At 38.6% G+C, this 20385-nt stretch overlaps 1 long non-coding RNA gene across 2 annotated transcripts; it reads left to right on the top strand.

Annotated features, from left to right (window-relative positions):
• The first annotated feature begins 5565 nt into the window (after positions 1-5565).
• Positions 5566-14342, top strand: LOC132108035 (uncharacterized). Of its 2 annotated transcripts, XR_009424399.1 has the most exons (3): positions 5566-6167; positions 6606-6657; positions 13969-14342. It is a non-coding gene; the product is annotated as an uncharacterized LOC132108035 (long non-coding RNA). The 2 variants fall into 2 exon arrangements; XR_009424398.1 differs by lacking the exons at positions 5566-6167; positions 6606-6657 and adding an exon at positions 13087-13525.
• Positions 14343-20385: the final 6043 nt, after the last annotated feature.

The following is a 20385-nucleotide window of genomic DNA, read 5'->3' as shown; positions in this document are numbered from 1 at the left end:
GAACCGTAAAACTGCAAATATGTTTTGCACCATTCCTATTTACATATGCAGTAGTCTCAGCAATGCAATATGCAGCCTGTTTGCAGAAATACTAGCTTTACATCACTGAAATTCATTTCCAGATTTAGAATCATTTGGTTTTATCTTTTATAATGGAATAGCGAAAGCCGATGGACGACTTCTGAACTTGTTTTTCTTCTGGAAGAGACCTGCCTGCAGACACAAACCCGTAGATCCGAACTTGTGGTGACTGTCCACACAAGCTTGTATCTATAGGTATCTGTCTGTGTGGCCTTCACACCTACTATTCAGGGCCTCGTTTTAAACCATCCTGCACTCAGTAGGTAGGGTTTGAATAGTTAATTCAAACCGTTTACTACAGGAAGGGAGACTCATCAAAATTAACATTCTAAAATCGATAGAGGGTCAACTCTGTTCCTCTCTCTGGGTCTCTGCGGTGCTCCCAGGCTGAGGTAGTAGGTTGTATAGTTTAGAGTAACATCACAGGAGATAACTGTACAGCCTCCTAGCTTTCCCTGAGATACACACACTCCTGCCTCAGCAACTCCACAAACAAACTTACTATCAGCAACATTTTCCACCTGTGCAGTCTTTCTTACTAAGGAGCTTTATAAACTAACAGCACATAAACACCATGCCATAAACCAAACATCTGATTTCATTTCCTGTAAAATGATTGAGCTCAAAATGTGTCATGTTGAGCAGACACTGACCAGGCACACAAACAGCTCAAGGTAAAACATCAAGTCAGCTGCTAGTTGTAGTTGACAGTATTTATTTTCTCAGCAATCAAGCACCTTTTTTATAATCTTAGATGAGAAGTGTTGTTTTTCTACTCTTCCTTGTAATTCAGATCGTTTGGGTTTTGTAATACATTTAATATTACCAAATATTCTTATGATCACCAAAGCTGCATTTATTTGGTCCAGAATAGTACCAGGAAAAACAGTAGTATTGTAAAATATTATTACAGTTTAAATGTTAAATTCTGTTTGAATAAACATCTTCTAAAGGGGTGATGAAAATATGAAAAAAAAAATTGTTTATTTATGTGACTCCACATATTTGTTCTTGTTATAATCATAACCTCACTTCATTTTGATGAATTTCTTTGAAAACAAGACTTTTCTTATTTTGCATCTCCAGTAAATGTATCTTGGTATAAGAATCTTTAGACATTTGCGATGGAAAAAGAGAGAAAAATGCTGAGAAAAACTTGTTTTTAAGTATGACCAAAAGTTTTATTGTTTATATATATATAAAGTAAGAGCTTTGTACCAAAGTGTATTTTAATATTGACATGTTTTGTATCTTTCAGACTATCCCTTAAAATTTGTTTACTTGGTCTTAAAAATTCTTTAAGAAAGTGTTAAATGTAACTTTTTGAAATGTAACATTTAGCCTGCAGAAAGCCTGACAAGAAAAAATCCTATTATTGATGAACAGAAAGTTCAAAAGATTTTTGAAAGCATTTATTTAAAATAGAACATTTTCATTAACATTAGAAATGTTTACTGTCATTTTAATTTATTGCATCCTTGCCAAAAAGGTATTCATTACTTAAAAAAAAAAAAAACCCTAACCCTTAAAATAACTTTTGTTGATGTATATAATAAAATATTTTTACATTTGGAAAAAAAAAAGTATCTAAATTAGATGTTGAGCACTTTTTTTATTATTATTTGACATTCATTCCACATTTAAAATTTTCACATAATTTTGAAGCACTCTTGAACTATCTATGTTCAACCATTTGACATACATGTTACTGACGTGGTCTTCGGTGATTATATCATAAATGTCTGCAGTTATGTCAACTTATTTTATTAATGTCACTTTTATATTCTTGCATTAAAAACATATTTTCGTATCATCAGTGTCATACACACCTTAATTATTTCAAAGAATTGTGAATAATTATTTTGCTCACTTTGTTAAACCCTTATTAGCAAAAACCTCAGCTATAATGTGTTGGCAGATCAAGTCTAAATACATATATATATTTATCTCATCATTCCTTTACTCCTAATTAAACAGAAAGTGTTGGTGAATCTTAAGGGTTTTCAAACTGTCCACCATTTAATTTTAATCACCCAGTTATTCAGAATCACTTTGAATATGCCTTATTTTTTTATTCAATACATTTTTTTCTTAACACTCTATGATGTACCTAACACAATTAAGGACATTTCTTGGTTACATTTATATATATATATAGAACCATGTTATTTTTTTAATATATTACACACTAAGATACCAGATGATATAATTTATGATTACAGTCAGATTAGTATTTATCTGGTAAATATATGGGGAAAGATTATAGTGTCATCACTTTTAATCACTTGGAGCCCAATAATGATGAAGAGTTGACTCTTCTGGCTAGCTTTAATCTTGGGGTTGATGGATGGAGTTTAGTCATCAGTTTTACTGAAGAAGAAACTCTCAGATGATGTACAGAGACTAAGGTTTGAAGTTACAGTCAAGTAGATATGTCATGCTTAAAAGCACACTTTATATGATAGCAGCATGCTCCATTTTCTGGAGTGAGAATAAAGTACTCTACATCACCTCTGATCCCGAACAATGGAGGCTGAAATAGATTTTGTGTTTCTATTAATGCCTGTGCTACTGCCGGACCTGTCATCATCTCACAGCAGTTAAAAAGACAGATCACACTTAAAGAAAAATACAAACAAATATCCTTAATTGCCATATTAGCTGCTTTTCAGCAAGATAATAAAATGAGTTTGCAAAACAACACCATCTCCTAATGAAATATTCATCGGCAAGCAGATTTTAATGATTACAAGCAAACATTAATGAGAAATAATAGTACTTTTGTTAGGCTTAACATGTCTAAACAACACAGCTGTAGCCTATATATTTTTTATTTTTGTTTGTCTGACTGTACATTAACTTTATTTTTGCTCTCCTGTAATAGGATGCTAAGAGCACCATAACGCAAATATATGCCCAGCGCACAAAGCTTGAGCAAGATTGAGTGAGATGTTATCTTCGCTGTAGATCTCACAGGCGGAGATTTGATGTGAACCCTCTTCCTCCCAGCCACTGCTGGAGTTCTGGAGCAAAAGGCTGCCCCCCAATGGTGCAGCTTTTCACTGCCACACACACACTGAAACAGACAGCTGTACATTGCTTAGAATCTGATTCTAAGACCCTTTCCAGGGTTTATGTATAATCTGAAAATGTAGTCTTTGATGATGCTTTATTTCGCATCTCCCATTAAATTCTTTTTCGTATCTCTGCGGCAATACAACTGCGATAACTTGTCTCTTTTGCCTGTGCCTTTAGTCGGCCAAGGGGGGTCTGTGTACTGCGTAATGTCAGCCTTGAAGCACGAATCCAAAGCAGATCAGAGAACGGAGAGGGTCCAGAGCACAGAGGTTTGTAGTTCTCTGCACCTCTCCTTGCTAATCGCTGCCAAAGGAGAAGAGCTGTGACAAACAAACAGCTTTTTCAGGTCGCCGCTCATGCTCTGAGGCATTCACGAATGTTCGTTCTCTCTCTCTTCTATTATGAAAGCTCTCTAAATGCTTTACGGACATGCTCTTGTGGCGACATTGTAAAAAATACACAGGTTTTAACTTAATAAATTGCTTTGTGTCTGTCTCGTCAGCTTGTCATTTGTCATTTGGCCTTTTGCATTTGGTAATTGTGAGACTATGCAAGGCACTAAAGAATATGCTCTCAGGGCAAACAATACTCACAAGGTCTCCTATATTGATCTATTCCTTTTTTAAACTGAAAATTCAAGCAGGACATTTTATTATTATTATTATTATGCAAGTCAGCCATGTGCATGATTTGCAACTTGCTTGTCAGTGGTTGATGTAATTGGGGGAGGGGCATTCTGAGAGAGAGCATTTGATTGGACAAAAATATGTGAAGTGCAGGATGAGTCATCAATGTTTTTGCTCTATTTTGACAGAAGAGAAAGATATTAAGGATTACACTATAGATTCAAAGATAACACATACATACTAAAAGCCACAAAACTCTCATTTAAATTTTATGGGGTCTTGATATACTACATAATTACTCAATTTGATAGTACCTAATGAGTATTATTGTAGTTACGTATTGTAAGTATCACTAAATCATGGGTTTATTTGGGTCCCAAAGAAGTGCCTTTTCCCTCGCTCAAAGTTCTCATTAGAACTTCAACCAAAATGTTTGTTATGCAAGGTATGAAGCACTATAATTACACAGCTTTGCTAATGGCCTTATATTTTACTTCTCTGGAGACACGTCTGCTAAACATAGCTGAAGTCATAATCTTACACTGAGCACTTAGCAGTCTCTACAGCGGGAATGGCTGGATTCAGTGTTTGAAATACTATACAATTTTGCTGGGGTGGGCTCATAAACAGTTTGTGGATTGCCACGAGAGAGAGAGAAAAAAAAGCCATATGCTCTTAAAAAAAAATCACAATTGTCTGGTTGTTCCAGTGGCCCACACAGTGAACAAGTGCTGATCTCATTCAGTATAATTTTAACTACTTGGATATTTTTACAAGCAAGCGGTGACTGATTTAAAGAGCTGAGATTTTACACTGAATATCCAATGTAATAAGCAGGCATGGTATATACAGGGACACAATTATACATGCATGCTAAAAATCTCGTAGCATATTTGTTTTAATTCCCAGCAACATTTGCATTGTTACAGGGAGTAGCCAACAGCTGTCAATCAGTCCAACTATTTTGTCACATGGCACTGTATTCCATGAACTTTCTATTTGCATTGCCCATCATGCAGCAAATATGCTTTAATTTGCTTTTCTAGGTCTTTAGCATGCATATGTAATTGTGTGCATGTATATATACGTGTGTGCCTGTCTGCTCGCTATAGGCTCTAGGCGGCAGCCGGCACAGTCAAAGGCGGTCTAATATTAGCACCTCACTGATGGCTTTCTGTATCTGGACGAAAGAGGGTGATAAATGAGGATAGCATTGGTGGGGGCCATGGAGCCAAGGGGGAAATGTAAAATAGATAGCATCGCAGTTTTACCGCCAAAATGCCTACACGCATGTCCCGTCCTCATTACAGAGGATATAATGCTCATTCTGCATGTGACACCTAGAGATTAGCCAGAGACTGTGAGATCATGAAGCAAGTAAAGGAAAGAGAGGAAGACGGCAGTGTGGTGCTGGTTTGCCTTCTCTCAGCTCCAGTCGCTGATTTAATCCCATGTGCTGTTGTCCGTCACTAGCCTCCCTGCCTGCTCTGCTTGTCCCTCCCCCATCAGCTCGGGCTGCTCTCCCCCCTCGCTTTGCCCAAGCCTGGGGGAGCCAGTGGAGATTAAATGTAGCCTCTATAAGCCAAGCACATCATGTAGCTGTGTTTCTAGGGCCTCTTTTTCTATCTCTGTCTTTCTCCCTCACTTTCATTCTCTTTTTAAAGGATAGTGTTTATGATGTCAGGCATGTGATAGAGAACTTCTAGAATGTCAATGTCATTGGGAATACCAAAATATTTTACAAGCAATGAAGTAAAAATGACAAAAAATCAAAAAGCATGAAAGTCTATGCCTTTTTCTACACTATTTCTCCTTCTCCACCAACATCCTCCCCCCTTCGGGTTGATACTGCAGAGAAGTGGGCCTCTGGCTTTAAATGATCACAGCTGTGCGAGCAAATTAATGGATGATATTTCTCTGTTTTCCCCCCTTTCTACAACGTTTTTCAACATGGATTTATAAAGAGGGAAAGAGGGACCAGGGGTGTCACGCTTCTACGTTTTCCCCCTCCTCTTTCCAATTATTCATGCATCTCAGTCTGCTCAACTATGAGAGAGAGGAAGAGTGTGCATGTGTGTGTCCTGGGAGAGAGAGCAGGCGAGAGAGATGGCGAGGGAGGGAGAAAATGAAATGTAAGACAGATACGGAGAGTGAAAGAGAAGAAGGGAGTGTGGAGAGAGCAAGCTAGCGAGAGTCGAGAGCCAGTAATGCGGTGCATTGATGCATTTGCTGCTTCTCAGACGTGCTCTTTTGGTGGGACGTAGCCCGGGGTTTTTGGCAGCAGCAGGCTTCCTGTTTTCCATTACCCAATCAAACCAGACCTGGAATAGGGATAAACGCACGAACGGAGTTGCCGCGGCTGAGCAGCGCTGGACGAGTGAGGTAAAGTGAATGAGTGAGAGTCTCTGTGCTGTGTTGTGTGTGTGTGCATGTGTTCACCCCCTCCTCTCCTGAGATCCAGCAGACTGGCATGATTTGCTGGTGGTGTGGCCCTGGCTGCTGCTTGGACCATCTCTCATCCTCAGTGCCATCACACCACCCTTCGGCACGCTCTCCACCTCTGCGGCTTTTGTCGGCAATCTGTAATATGGACGTACGGACCTTTACTTTGATATTACCATCCATCCAACTCGCCTCTTGTCCACCTCTCCTCTCTTTCATTCTTCCTCTTTCATTTCACTCGAATAGCCTTCCAGTATGACTCTGCCTTTTTCTAGCCTATCAAATCTGCATGATTTTGTCAGCAGGTCTAGCAACAAAAGTTGAAATCTGAGATTTCTCTCTCTCTCTCTTTCTCTCACCCGTTTTCTTATCGAGCAGGCTGCGAGAAAACTGTGATCGGCTTCATACTCATCCTCATCCTCACACCAGGGTGAGTTTAAAACCATTTTCTGCTTCTCCCCACCCACAGCTGTAGCATCTGTTAGTGTCTTCATTACCTTTGTCTGAAGCTGCTTGTATTGGACTTGCCAGTTAGCAGTAAGCTAAATTTTCTTGTATTATCTTGTATTAACATTTCATGGTTTAGGTAATGTTACAGTTTAGCGGTTTAACCAGTGATGCACGTCGGGGACACCAGTAGTAAGTCACAGCAACTATACTGAGAGCTTTTTATGATAAGCGTTGAATGCTTTTGAGAGCAAGACAAGAGCTGGTGGAGAGTTTACCTGGAGCCAAGGGCATTTTTCGCAAAGTGCCTGTATTGTTCGTTGTTAAAGACTGAGTGGGGGTGTTGGGGAAAGAGAGGGATCGAGCTTGTTGGGGGAGGGAGAGATGGGTCAATGTTGTGTCTAGCTGAAGGTTGCACTTGTTGTGTCACAGACAGACAGACAAACAAGTGTCCGGGGGAATGGGGGAATGGACAGAAATCCAGAGTAGATAGGCCTTTTATAGCCATACATTTTTTCATTTTTTGTTGCTGTGGGACACATTAGTGTGTTCGAATTTTGTTACAGGTTGGCAGTCAGTCTGCAAATGTGCCTCTCACAATCCCTGAGACCCTAACTTGTGACGTTTTCCTGTTATGTGCACGGGTTAGGTTCTTGGGAGCTGAGAGGGGCGCTCTGTCATCAGCCTGCCGGCATTGGAAACAAAGACATTTTAGTCAACAGTGAAGCGCAACTGTAAGAGGAGAGAGGAAGCAGCTAGCCGTGTGTATAAAGGGACAGTGTGCATGGGGGGGGGGTCAATGAAGAAATGCCAGTATACAGGTCATGTGATGCACTGGTGGGTAGCATCAGCTGAGGGTTCATTGTTGGAGCGATAAGGTTAGAAAGAGAAGATCTGATTCCTTTGCATTTGTCGAGTTTAATGTATGTTAAAGGGATCAAATTAAAACTCTGTCATAATTTAGTCACCCTTATGTTGTTCTAAGTCTGTATGATTTTTGTGTGGAACACAAAAAAGGATATTTTTAGAAAGACTCTCTATTCAGTGGAAGTCAATGGTAACCAAGACATTTTTCAAAATATCTTCTTTTGTGTACCACAGAAGAAATTAATATAAGTCTGGAATGATATGAGAGTGAGTAAATGTTGACAGAACTTTTGGGTGAACTATCCCACCATGTCTTACATTATTCACATTCAATTTCACATCTCTTCATTTGAGAGCAGCACAAAGTACTATGGAGAGCGTCATGCTAAAGGCTCGGTACACTTGTGTTTGACCTCAGAGAGCCCTCAACTGCTCACTTTGTAGATGTGCACGTCATATTTTTTAATGTGTGCATATCTGTTTGTTTGTGTGTTAAGTCCATCATGCTATGTGACGTGGCTTTAGCATATAGCATAGCTACTGTGGTATGCAAGTGCTAACAGGGCCTTACATTTTTGGTTTCTGGCTAACATAGATGTATATCCCTAAAGGTACTAGACCTTAAAGATATGCAGCTGGAGGACATCACCAAAGACCCCTGCAACCAATTAATTAAATTTGATTAAAAGCATTGTTATGATCATAAATGTCGAGAGATGGGGTTGTCAAGAGTTCACCCACACTCCATCGTGGTTCGTTCCATTTCCGTAGTGTTTTAGTGGACCATTTGTCCTATTGCCACTATTGTGGCACATCTGAATGCTGTTTGAAATGGCATTGCGGCAACATTTCAACAAAGGAATGATGCAAAATGAGGCCAAAGAGTATTTATTGCAGTCTATACACAAACACCTTTACAGTCTACAACCTTTTTTGGCATTTAGAGAGACAGTGAGAGGCTGCTTAATGAGATAAAGGCTTGCCCACAGTTCATGGACAGTGCATTGCCTCGTTTTAAGGCATCGGCTGCTGCATTGTACATATAATGCATGGTGCCATCACACCCACATCCCTGTCTGTCTTTCTCTCTCTACCCACCACTACACCCACAGTCTCTATACCTCTCTCTAACTATTGGTACCCACTGTCACATTCAAAGAAAACTCTCCACATCACAAACCCTGTCACTGCTGTTGCAGACATCGAACGCTTTGGGGTTTGAGGTGTGATGGTTTTTGCTAGCCAGCGGCATAGGACTTTGTCTTGGTACATGTCCAGGTAGCCATGCTCTTGCTCTCTAAGAGGATTTGTCTGGAACACTCTGCTTAGATTGCTTGCTGAATTTCTGATGGAAATTGTCAAGCTTTTGCACACATTTTTGAGGCTTTGCAAATGAAAATGAAAGGCTCGTAGTAGCCTGTCCCCATAGCATGCCATAATACTGGCTTTACCCCAGTGTCTGCAGTGCTGTGCTCTGGCGTCTAGGTTGCAGCTCTATTGTTCACTCCTGTCTCTCTGCGCTCACGTTGCACTCCAATGGCACTGGGGCAGCCTCCTCGAGCCTGGACCACTTTTAAGGTAGAACATACAATACCATCATACAATGGCGTTTAAGGCAGACTGCGACCGGTTTACTGGCTTGGAACAAAGGCTGCCGCAGCAAGGAAGGTTGTGCAGGTGGAGTGTTAAACAGGGCTAGAGTGGGTGACGCCCATGGCTAAGCAGCACCGAGTGTCTGACACACTTCCAGACAGATCCATCCAGTCGGGTCCATTAGATCTCCTGAGGCTTCATATCCATCGTCCCACCTTCCACGGTGAAAGATTTGCCCCAGTCCACCATAGGAGTGTCCGTAGATGTCCTTCTGAAATGCTAAAGTACATCAAGTCTTAAATTAGTGCAAAGTTAGCCTGTTTGATGGAAAGAGATTATTGCTTACTTAGTACTAAACTATGGAGTTTAAAAGTTGCGTGTGTCAGTTAGTATAGTGACTATTCCTTCTACAACCATTCAAAACTGATCACTCTGATTAAGTTCTCGCGAAAAAGAGTCTGGACTCATGATGGTGACCACATGCTAGTGCGACTGTTTATCACACTGTTCATTTATTTTTTAAATAAATCATGGCAAGATGGTGTGGAAAGCACGTTGTCTGTCAGAAGCAACAATATTTTCCATGCCCACAGGTGGGGTTGCTTAGTATTTGGTTTACATATAAATGGAAGGAGAAATTTATCCCAATTCGATCCTGAGACCTAAAATAATTATTCTACAGTGCTCATTGCTATTGACCTATAATGTAAGGGAGGTTGTGAGCAGTCACATGGAGAATGTATGTGCTTGTCCATGTTCTCCATTGTTTTAATGGACTTTCTGGAGTAAGTGGGTAGACCTATGTGAACACGCAGTAGATGATCATGTATGTGTCTGTCATACCTTCATCCACATGCAACATTCCTGAATACTTTTTCCCTCGGGACAAGGGTTGGCTACAGCTAGTGCACTGATTAATGATGCAGAAGAGCACAGCTGTGTGTGTGTAGTGAGAGAGCAATCATAGTAGTGATTTATCAACCGACCGATATTTGACCATTTTGACATTATCCGCATCAATCTACTTGTATTTCTTAATAAACATCAATTGCATTCAGCATATATCAGCATTATTTTGGCTATTCCACTCTCTAGGTATCAGCACTGGTCCATATCGTTTGACCACTATGCCTGTATGATGGAGAATGGCTGCATCTACATTCGTCCAAAGTTGCTGCATAGGCTGAGCTGCTTTCTTTCATAATGAGCATCGAGAGAGTTTGCTGTCTGCATGGCCATCTGCACAGACAGCCAGGCAGGCTGGATTCTCAGACCTCAGTACAGGTTAGAGCAGTTTAAGGATAACCAGCACAAGCATAGATTAATCAGCTCACAGGCCTAACCTAATTAAGCCAGCGGGGAAATGTCACCAAAGTATATCAACAAGCCTTTCTCTTTTACTCGGCCCTGCCCAGTTCAGGAATGTACGGATAGGTCAGCCCTCTCATCCTCTGTCCCAGACTGTCCGTGCAGCTCACCGAGCAGAACAGTATTCCATTCACTGCACTCAGGTCAGTTGGTTCATATGGAGATGGCCTGGAAATCCCCCTTAGTTACTGTGGGAATGTGCTGCTGGGTCGGACCTGTTCTTGCTCATCTCACTGGACTTTACTGAACTCAAGCGCAGCAGTGGCTAATAGTGTGAGATTACCTGTGTTACATTCTTATTCATTAACTTTTAGCTAGTTAGTTGTTGTTGTTTTTTGTTTGTTTGTTTGTTTTTTGAAGAACTGATTAAACCTAAAAGTAAAGGTCTTAAAAATGAGTGGGACACAATTTACCTGGGTTATGAATATTAATGAGGTGATGAAACACATTCAAGCCATATTAGGATTACTACTTACTACTTCTGCTCAACTGCTGTGGTCGTTTCATGTGTTGATACATTTTTTCTTTACAGATTGACCAAACAAAACAAAATGACAAGCTCTTAAAATTGTATTATTGCTCTAGAAGTGGATGTGGACAAATCTAGAGATTTCTAAAAATGGAAGGACATTTAAACTGTAGCAGCTGTACTTAAGGTTACCAAAATTATGCAGTTGATTTGTTGATCTGTTCTGAACTTTATGAGTAATGTTATTAGTGAAATTCACTCTCATAACTGTATAGTGATTATCACTGATATAATCAATAAAACACTACCATTCAAAGGTCTGGGTTTGGTAAGTTTTTAAAATACATGTCTTTAAATAAATGAAAGAGGTTTCTTATTGCTCATCACGGCTGCATTTTTTTGAACAAAAATACAGTAAAATAGTAATATTATGACTTTTAAAATAAAAAAATTATATTTGAATGTTTTAAAATGTCATTTATTACTGTGATGGTAAAACTAATTTTCAGCATTATTACTCCTGTCTTTAGTGCCTTCAGAAATCATTCTGATATGCTGATTTGCTGCTCAAAAAACATTTCTTATTATAAGTGTTGGAAACAGTTGTGCTGCTTATGAAATTTTTGTGGAAAGTTTAAAAGAACAACTTTTATTTGATATAGAAATCACTTTTTAATGCATCCTTGCTGAATGCAAGTATTAGTTTCTAGCAAAAAAGAAAGAAAAAAAATCTTACCAATCCCAAACTTTTTAGTGATGGCATACATATAGCACAAGAGTGTTGATAAATTGGGATTGTAATAAACAGACTGTCATTTATTACCCTCATTGGTTCTTTTAATTTTGCACTCAATCAGAATTTCTAAGCGTGATAATCAATCTTCACCTCTGTAATCACTCTTGGTGACTGATTAATTTGTCATTAATAAACATTGTCTCTTTTGGCTGTGGCCCTGTTCCCTCGGGAGCCAGGAATTGTGTGGCTGTGGTGACTGTTGGCAGTGCGATTTGCGTGACGGTGCTTGACGTTTGTTTCTCAGCGATTTGCCAGGGGCAGCTAGTGGCCAGGTCTCCGAGTGCCGAGAAAAGCATGGTGGCAGCTCTGTCTCTCACTCTGTCATCATCATCAGCGCTGCATGTGTGTGTATGTGTGTGCTGCTGTCAAATGAGGCACAAAGGAACATTCAAATCATGTTTCTCACACTTCCACAAGCACCTTGAGGAAATAATAGCCCCAGTGCTGTAAAGGGCAATGCTCATTGGTAACGGGTATTACAGATTACCAGAGCTGTATCCTAAAGCCTCCCCAATTATATGGCACATGTCACACAAAGCCTTCGTTCACACTAGAAGTCTACGCATATTATAAACGTGTTCAACTGTCAAACGTATTCATTCTTTGCTGCGGCGCGATTATGCCCACGTATTATGGTGTTTGGCAGAGCATGAGAGGCTTTTTGTTATTTTGTTGTTTCAGGATGCAGTTCAGCCTCTCATATCTCAATCTCATTTGATGAATTAGTTTGGCATCAGCTTCACATAACCTTAAAGGATTGGAGCTGCCGTGCTACTATGGCCAGAATATTGATAACAGATGTTCAAATGGCTTATCAGATCATCGTTCGCATGCCAAAGTAATCTCTCATTATTATTTGAGTTATTGTTATTAAAAGCTGTTGTTTCTATTTGTCTACTTGTATTTTGTTTTTCAGAGTTTATTAAAGATTAACAAGGGAGATTTTTTTATTTATTGATGCTATATTGAAGCCGTATTGTTTAATAAATCTATGTTTTAGATATTTTTAAATGCATTTTATCAAAAATATATAAAGATGGATATATTGGAACCCTCATTGAAGTCTCATTAACCCAATATGGATATATTGGAACCCTCATTAAAGTCATTAAACAAATATGTAAAGTTTAAAATATCAACATTTTTATGGAAAAAATATTGAAATTAATAAATTGTGTAAGTGTATAACATTTCTATAAAATGGTTTTAAAAACTGTTTAACCTTTCCATTTAAATGTGACAGCTATTACATAACTAACACTTGGTATTCACTTGTTGATCCAACAATATTACAATATTACAACTTGTGACAGCCTTTTTGAAAGGCTATTTTCATTTTCATCATTTTTTTATTTTTAAAGACAAGAATCTCAGGTTTGTGGTCATCGGCGGAGGTGTGTGTGAGTGTTTGAGGTTTAAAGTGCAGTTGCAGGTCGTGGTGAAGATGTGTGTGTGTGTGTGAGGGGAATGGTGAGATGGCTCAGGGACTAAGCCTGCTCTTAGTCTGCCATCTCAGTCAGGAAAACCTCTGCAGATTATCCTCGAGCTGACAGCAACCAAAATAGAATGAGCCTGATTCCCTCTTTTTCTGTGCATGTGTGCATGCGCTGCCCTTTTTCTTAGTCTCTGTCTGTCTGTCTCTTTCTCTCCCACTCGGTTTCCCTCCTGCTGTCATTTTTGTTTTATTTGCACACTCGAATCCTATCCTCACATGGCTTTTGGCCTACTTATTGTATTATCAAGCGTCAGTGTTTCAGGGTAAGTGAACGTGTGAAAGCCGTTGTGTATGCGAGTGTGTTCGTGTGCGAATGTTTGCATGTGAGCGAGTGACCGCACCCCATTGATTTGTGAAGAAATCAGCTCCAAACTCTAAATCCAGGATTGGCCCGGCATTCTTTCAAGGGCTCAGCACAAATTTTTGTCTGCCTTATGTTTTTAGGAGCATCCAGCAAATGTAACTTTATACGGGTGCCTCATCAATGATCCTTATTTATATCTTTTTTGACAGGCTCAAGAAATTCCAAGACTACGTATGTTTTAAAGCTGTTGCAATGAGCGATAGCTCCCTGCGTTTGTCAGTTTAAGACCTGGAGGGATAATAAGCTCTTTGTCTGTTTGTGTCTGTAATTTACAGGCCTTTTGTTTTGAATATAACGTGCTTTTGTTTAACCGTTCTGCATTGAAACCTTGTATGTTTTCAGATGATATGTAAATCTAGCAGCCTCCATGTCAGAAACGGACTTCGGGTCACTGAGTTTAGGCTCTACAAGTTCAAGAAAACACTTCGACAATGGCGTAGCAAATGGCTGTTACATTACCAGAACCCCAAGGAGGCTTTTCTGCGTAAACCTGCTGACCCTACGCAAGCAAGACATGCCCGTCTGACTGTAATAAACCCCCCGTAGGGGGCCCAAGTCTCCCTCTCTCACCTTCCTAAAGCACTTCCAGTTGCTGGCTCCCCTCTCTCTGCCGTGGCTCTGACGTCGGAGTCGAATCTCCTACTTTGTCTTGATTGTATTAAATCTGCAAAACACAAATTAAAATGAATTTAAAAGAAATAAACTATGAAATGCTTCGGCTTTCTGTGGCTTCTTTTTTTCTCGGCTCACAGGGATGAGTGAAGGCAGGTTAACGGGGACAGCGGGCCGAAAGCCATGGGGGAAGGGCTTTTTTCGTACACGCTTTAGCAATACTATCCATTTCACATTTAAATGGAGCTTCCTGCCGCATAATCATCATCTCCTTTGAGAGTATTTAAAGGAGCTTTATAATATAGAACATGTTTGGACATGTATCAAGACATATTTTAGATAGTTAGAAGCCAAAAGGTTTCACCATTTCAAAGTTACTAAGCACAATTAAACATTTTTGCAACAATTTATATTAAAATCTGAAATCTATAAGAATTTACATTAGACATTTGCATCAGTTAACAGCAATTGTTACAAAAGAAAATTGCCAGTTTACAATTCTTATCATACAATCTGAAAAAAAATAGTTTATTTTCTAAATGTAATTATGCTGACGGACCACATACACACAGGCTCTAAACTGCCCCCAGACATGTAAAAATGGATGAATGTCTTTCTATCTTGCAAAACATTTCACAAAAAGTTTGTTAGGTTGCTTTGGACACTGTCATCTCTCAATGTTCAGTATAACTAAGCAATTATGATTTTTTTAAACAGCATATTTATTTAAGCAATAACAAGGATAATGGGCTGTTTTGCGTTTGTGCTGACTCGAGTTTTCAATCTTTGTTTAATGCGTTCAGTTTGTTTGTGGTCAATTCCAGGGCACTTTTGTTTTCTTTCAGCGGGGGTAATAAACCCATAACGCTGTCGGCCACATTCATTTAGTTTTAATATCCTCGGCTTCTCGTTTTTCCTCACCAATCATTACTGATGTTGCTTTGATCCTCAGCAACTATGTTATGTGATTTCTGAAGACCTCTGCGTATGTTAGCAGGAATCCACAGCACTCTATATATATTTCTAATTATTTATTAGCCACTTTAATGGCAAGGATATTTTCAGTGTGTTGCTATAGAAACTATATAACTATTTTTATGTTATTTTTCAGGTGGGGTTTTAAGCATATTTGTAAATGTCAGGGTTGAGGAAAATGGTGGTCAGCTAGTCATGTCTCGGGTCTCTATATACAGATACAAAGCTTGTCTGTCTGTAAAAGGTTCAGTACAACTTTAACTGTTTTCTCTCTCTCTCTCTCCTTTTCTCTCCTGCAGTACATAACAAATCATCAAAGCCGGGATTAAAATTTCGTGAAGGAGCAGCTTTGACTGCTGGAAGACTTAAGCGTATTAGCTTTAAAACCAAGATGGGAGTTTCAAGTGATGTATGGCAGACTTCAAAGATGTTTTAATCTGTCAGAAGGCATGCTCATGCACAGGCTATTTATATTAGGACACAGTGTTTCTGCTTGCAAATCCTAATCAATGGCTTCTCCGGCTAGACCCAGCCTGATGCTGGTGTTAACCAGTTATTAAACAGCTGCACTTCCTCTACATTATTTCCTCTGCTTTTCTTTGGAGTGGTCTTTAGAGGCACGGCATGTAGTTATTATGAATACTGATTGGTCATGTCAGTTTGATACAGATATTATGATTTAATGGCCACAACTATTCATGCCACCGAAATTGGACACTTCAAAATGTAAATTTCTTTGCATTATGTCAGTATATCAAATGGAGTGTCATTTATTTTACAAAAAGACAAAACATTTGACAAAAAGGCTTTTTTTTAAGTTGTTTGGACAATTTTGGTTTGTGTACACCGTGGGAAACTGATACACTAAAAAATATATGATTTGTAAGTCATGGCAACTTATGTTTTAACATTGACTCATCAACTTTCAACTTTTTTATAAGTTTTATGAAGTTTAACTTTTTAAGTCAGTTTAAGTTGAAATTACTTTCACAACCAGGTTTTTAGGCAGCAACTAAAGTTTTTAAATTGAATTTTTTTTATTTCTGTGAATATTGTTGAAATGAATTTGTTGCACTGCAGAGCAATTTAAAACAGTTGACTATCAAAGGAAAACAGTGATTAAAACGTTTTGACTAAAATAAATGGGGACAACAGGACTTGAAACATATCCCTAATACATTTATATAAATTTTAAAATATTGATGAAAATAAATGAATACATAAGCATGTGTAGATATCCACAACTGTGAAATCTTGATGGAACCTGTCTTCATCCACCCACTAAAATGAGTTGGTAATAACTGAAATAATATGCTATAACTAAAATAGCACAAGTTATTTCTGGAGCCCCAGCTTCGTTTCTTTACAACTGCTACATGGTTTGATATTTTTATGTAGAGCAGCAGCAATCAAAATGTCTCACTTACTAGTATTCAAGTCATTTCTCAGGACATTTTTTAAGGTTTATTTCCTGCAGCAAATTTTAACATTTCTGCAAATACACAATCTGTCTGCTACATCTGAAAGTTTGTCAAGTTGACAAGAAAGTGATCATTTCAGGTTTTGCTCATCCAAGTTCAGAGGCATCCAGAAAAGAGTAATATTACCTGAATGCAGGTGCTATATCATGATTACGTGGAATATATTGTGATCCTGCACAAAATCTGATGTTTTTGCTTTTATTTTTATCACTTGAAAGCTTATTATTATTATTAAAGAACAATAAAGATTTCATAATTTAGTGTCAGATAACTTAGTTTTACTTTTTTAAAACTAACAATACTCTGATATTCCCAATTTTAAATGCGGTTTTATGTATGATCAAAAGTAAGAATTCATGTTTTGATTTGAACTTGTGCTTTTTTCCTGTTTTTCGTTTTCCTCATCACATTGTCAACTGTGTCTTTTTATGAATCTGCAAACACTGTTTATACAATGGATTAGGAACTATTTCTAGATGTGCACACAAACACTGAAAATGTAATTTACCCTTTTCCAGACACGTTTCTGTTGGGAATGTTAAAATACTGCCATGTGTAAACCCTACAGGTACTTTGAATGGAGAGCCATGTTCTCTGTGAACAACATAGCCATGAGGTGAGTTTTTTTTTTTTTTTCTACTCTGAGATTATTCATCTGTGTGTTTTGAGCTGTTCATCTGTCATCATGACTTTCTTAGTGTTATGGATTTTTATAATCAGAAAATGGAGAGAAAATAAAGGCAAAACATCTCAGTGTTGAATGTTTTCTCTTTAAAGCTCCCATTTAAGCACTATAGTAATATACTGCTTAATCACTGCGAAAAGCACAACGTGATTCTGCTGCTGTTTTACCTGAAAGTGTTGCAAACTGTTGGAAGTCACGCCTGCATGATTTTTGAAGCTGAATGTTGCTGTGTGTTTGTCCGAGACAGTGATGTCACTCTCCCTCATTTAAAGTGAAATGTGGCAGTGTGATTTCATGCATCAAGGAGAAATCTGAATGTGTTTTCTGTGCTTGGCTATAAATAGCAGATAATGGCTCTTTCCAATTCCAGAAATAGGTTCTCTGGAGCCGAGCAACACTTTCCTTTTAAACAAGCAAATATACATTACCATGTTAAATTAAGAGTGCCACTTTTGAACAGACTTGGAGCCCTGCCACGTCTACAAGATGAATTCATCACTTCACAGTAACACAGACATGTGACGTGACACAGCTTTTTCTAAATAACAGAAATGACTAATTTAATTGAGTTTAAATTTCACTAAAAATTAGTTGGGATTAATCTTATGATTATATTATAATTATTAGCACTTTCTTTTGAGAAAGGCAAAGCAAATAGTTTTTGTAGTTCTGTCAATTTGTTGAATGTGCTGTGGAAGAAATTTCATAGTTTTAATGACAATTAATTTACAGCACACAGAGACTGGTTAAAGATATTTTCCGTCATTCATAGATAAACTTTATTTTATTATAGATTTTATTATAAACTTTATTATAGATTTAAAAAAGGCTGATTTATTTGTCAAACCTGTCAAGAGATCCAAAAAGTCTTGTTAAAGGGAAAAGCTTGAGGTATTTGGTCATTTATTTTGCACAAACTGTATATTTCTGTACTAATTTTTAACTCAATTTACTTTTAAAAATGTGAAATGTAAGAATTCAATTAACTTTTCTAATATTTTTCAGCATGCATCATATTATGTGATAGTCCTGAACCTATTTATTAGTAAAACTGCATTGATTGAATTATTTCCAAAGAAAGAAACAACTAATCTTTAAAATGAAAAATTACAGTCCTTGATTGGAATTTTCTGCCTCATAAAACCATTGTCCTGCGGTTTGTTTATTTTTAATTAGATCATATGCACAAGGACAAACAAATGATTTGTTTGGTTTAATTAGTCTGAAAGATCTTTTTTTTTTCTTTGGAGAGTGCTGGCTAATGTCTGCAATCCTTTAAGTGCTAGAATAATTTAGGGTTTATTTCAATTTAATTTACTACAAAAAAAAATGGAAACAGTTTAATTTAACGCACGTCATATACAAACTAAGTAGGTATTTTCAATAGATGCTGTCCTCACCTGGGACTGTTCAAGGGCATTAGAGATCTGCTTGAGCTTACTGTATATTCACACACACACACACACACACACACACCCGGGCGATATAGCAGAGCTGTGTGTGGTAGCGACTATGCGGCTTTGATCTGTGCATTTCCCTTGTCCTTTGTCAAAAGCAGCCTGAGAGGCAGAGATGTGTGTGTGCTGAAGTACGAGGCTCCATTGAAGTGTGAAGAGTGCGCAACTTTCTTCCTCTTTTCTTCCTTCCCTACTGTCCTTTCTCGTGTTCGAAGAGTCTTTATTATGTGGGCAGAAAGTGTGTGTGGGGGGGGGGGGGGGGTGTGAAGGGAACTCTCCTGTTTATTAATATAGGAGAAGGTTCCCACACACGGAACAATGCGTTAGCGAAGCGAGGCGGAATTGTCGGAGCGCAGAAACTACACCACTCTGGAGTCAACCGAAGACATGTGACCGGCTCATGTGTGTTACAAAACTTGCTGCGGGAGCATGTGTGCTTCTCTGCGAAGAGCACACCGTCTACAGTTAAAACATGTTGCTCGTGAATGAAGCCGAGTCCTAATGTGGCAGACATGCTGACGGAAAGACTAACGCCAGGTCAGAGGAAATTGCAGAAGGCATCGGCCAAGTTCAAATGCACTTTCACCCCCCATCCCTCCTCTTCCCTTCCTGCCATTCTTCTCGCGGCACAAACGGCCATCAGCTAGGTATGCGTTCATGCATTGTGTGCAGCAGGGGGTCCCTCACTTCAAACCGGCCCGTTTAAAAAAGGGCTGCGAGGTCCCACGGAGTCCCCTGAGCCGTGAGCGGAGCAGACAGGCGTGACTGGACCGGCAGACATCAAAGAGGCTGGAGCCCTGCCCCTCCATCCTGCCCACACCGTGCCCCTGCCGCGCCCGCCCGGAACAGCCTTCATTAGGACACCATTGCATGGGTCACTGACACAGACAGAAGAGTGGCAATGAAAGAGAAAAAGCAACATTTGTAATCATACTGGTTAAATATGTTTTTGAAAATGTTTTTTACACTATTTTTAAGACGTTTCAATTTAATGACTCCAAAATTCTGGTAGCTGTAACCATCCAGTAGGCCTAATTTAAAAAAGAAAATGTACACCCTGAATTCATTTGTGTAGGCAAAACACTATTATTATTATTATATGTAATAGTGCGATCATATATATATATATATATATATATATATATATATATATATATATATATATATATATATATAGCCTATATTTTTTTTTCAAAGTAAAAGTATTTTATATGAAGAGTTTAAACGTTTTTATTAACCCAGTGAACAGTGAAAGTTAGGCTACAACATTTACCTCATGGCTTTTTGTGTGTGGATATTAGCATCTGTTTCAAACATTAATGAAAGGAAAGTACAACTTTCAACTGGCCGTTCACATATCGCGTCTTTTGCGCGCTCAAGTTCGTTATTTACAATGTATGCGCGCGGTATGCGCGCTCATAATGGAAGCGACGCGGTCGCGACGCGCTAGTTTTTTCAGGGCGCGTCCGCACCGCACCGAGTGTACACAAAAGTACACCTATTTCATGTTAGCTCAGGTCTGTTTATTAATATTAACAGGTACAACTTT

The sequence above is a fragment of the Carassius carassius genome, chromosome 28 (assembly GCF_963082965.1).
Source record: "Carassius carassius chromosome 28, fCarCar2.1, whole genome shotgun sequence".
NCBI classification, from domain to species: Eukaryota; Metazoa; Chordata; class Actinopteri; order Cypriniformes; family Cyprinidae; genus Carassius; species Carassius carassius.
Note: the sequence above shows the minus strand (reverse complement) of the source record. Positions and strands in the feature narration are given on the sequence as shown.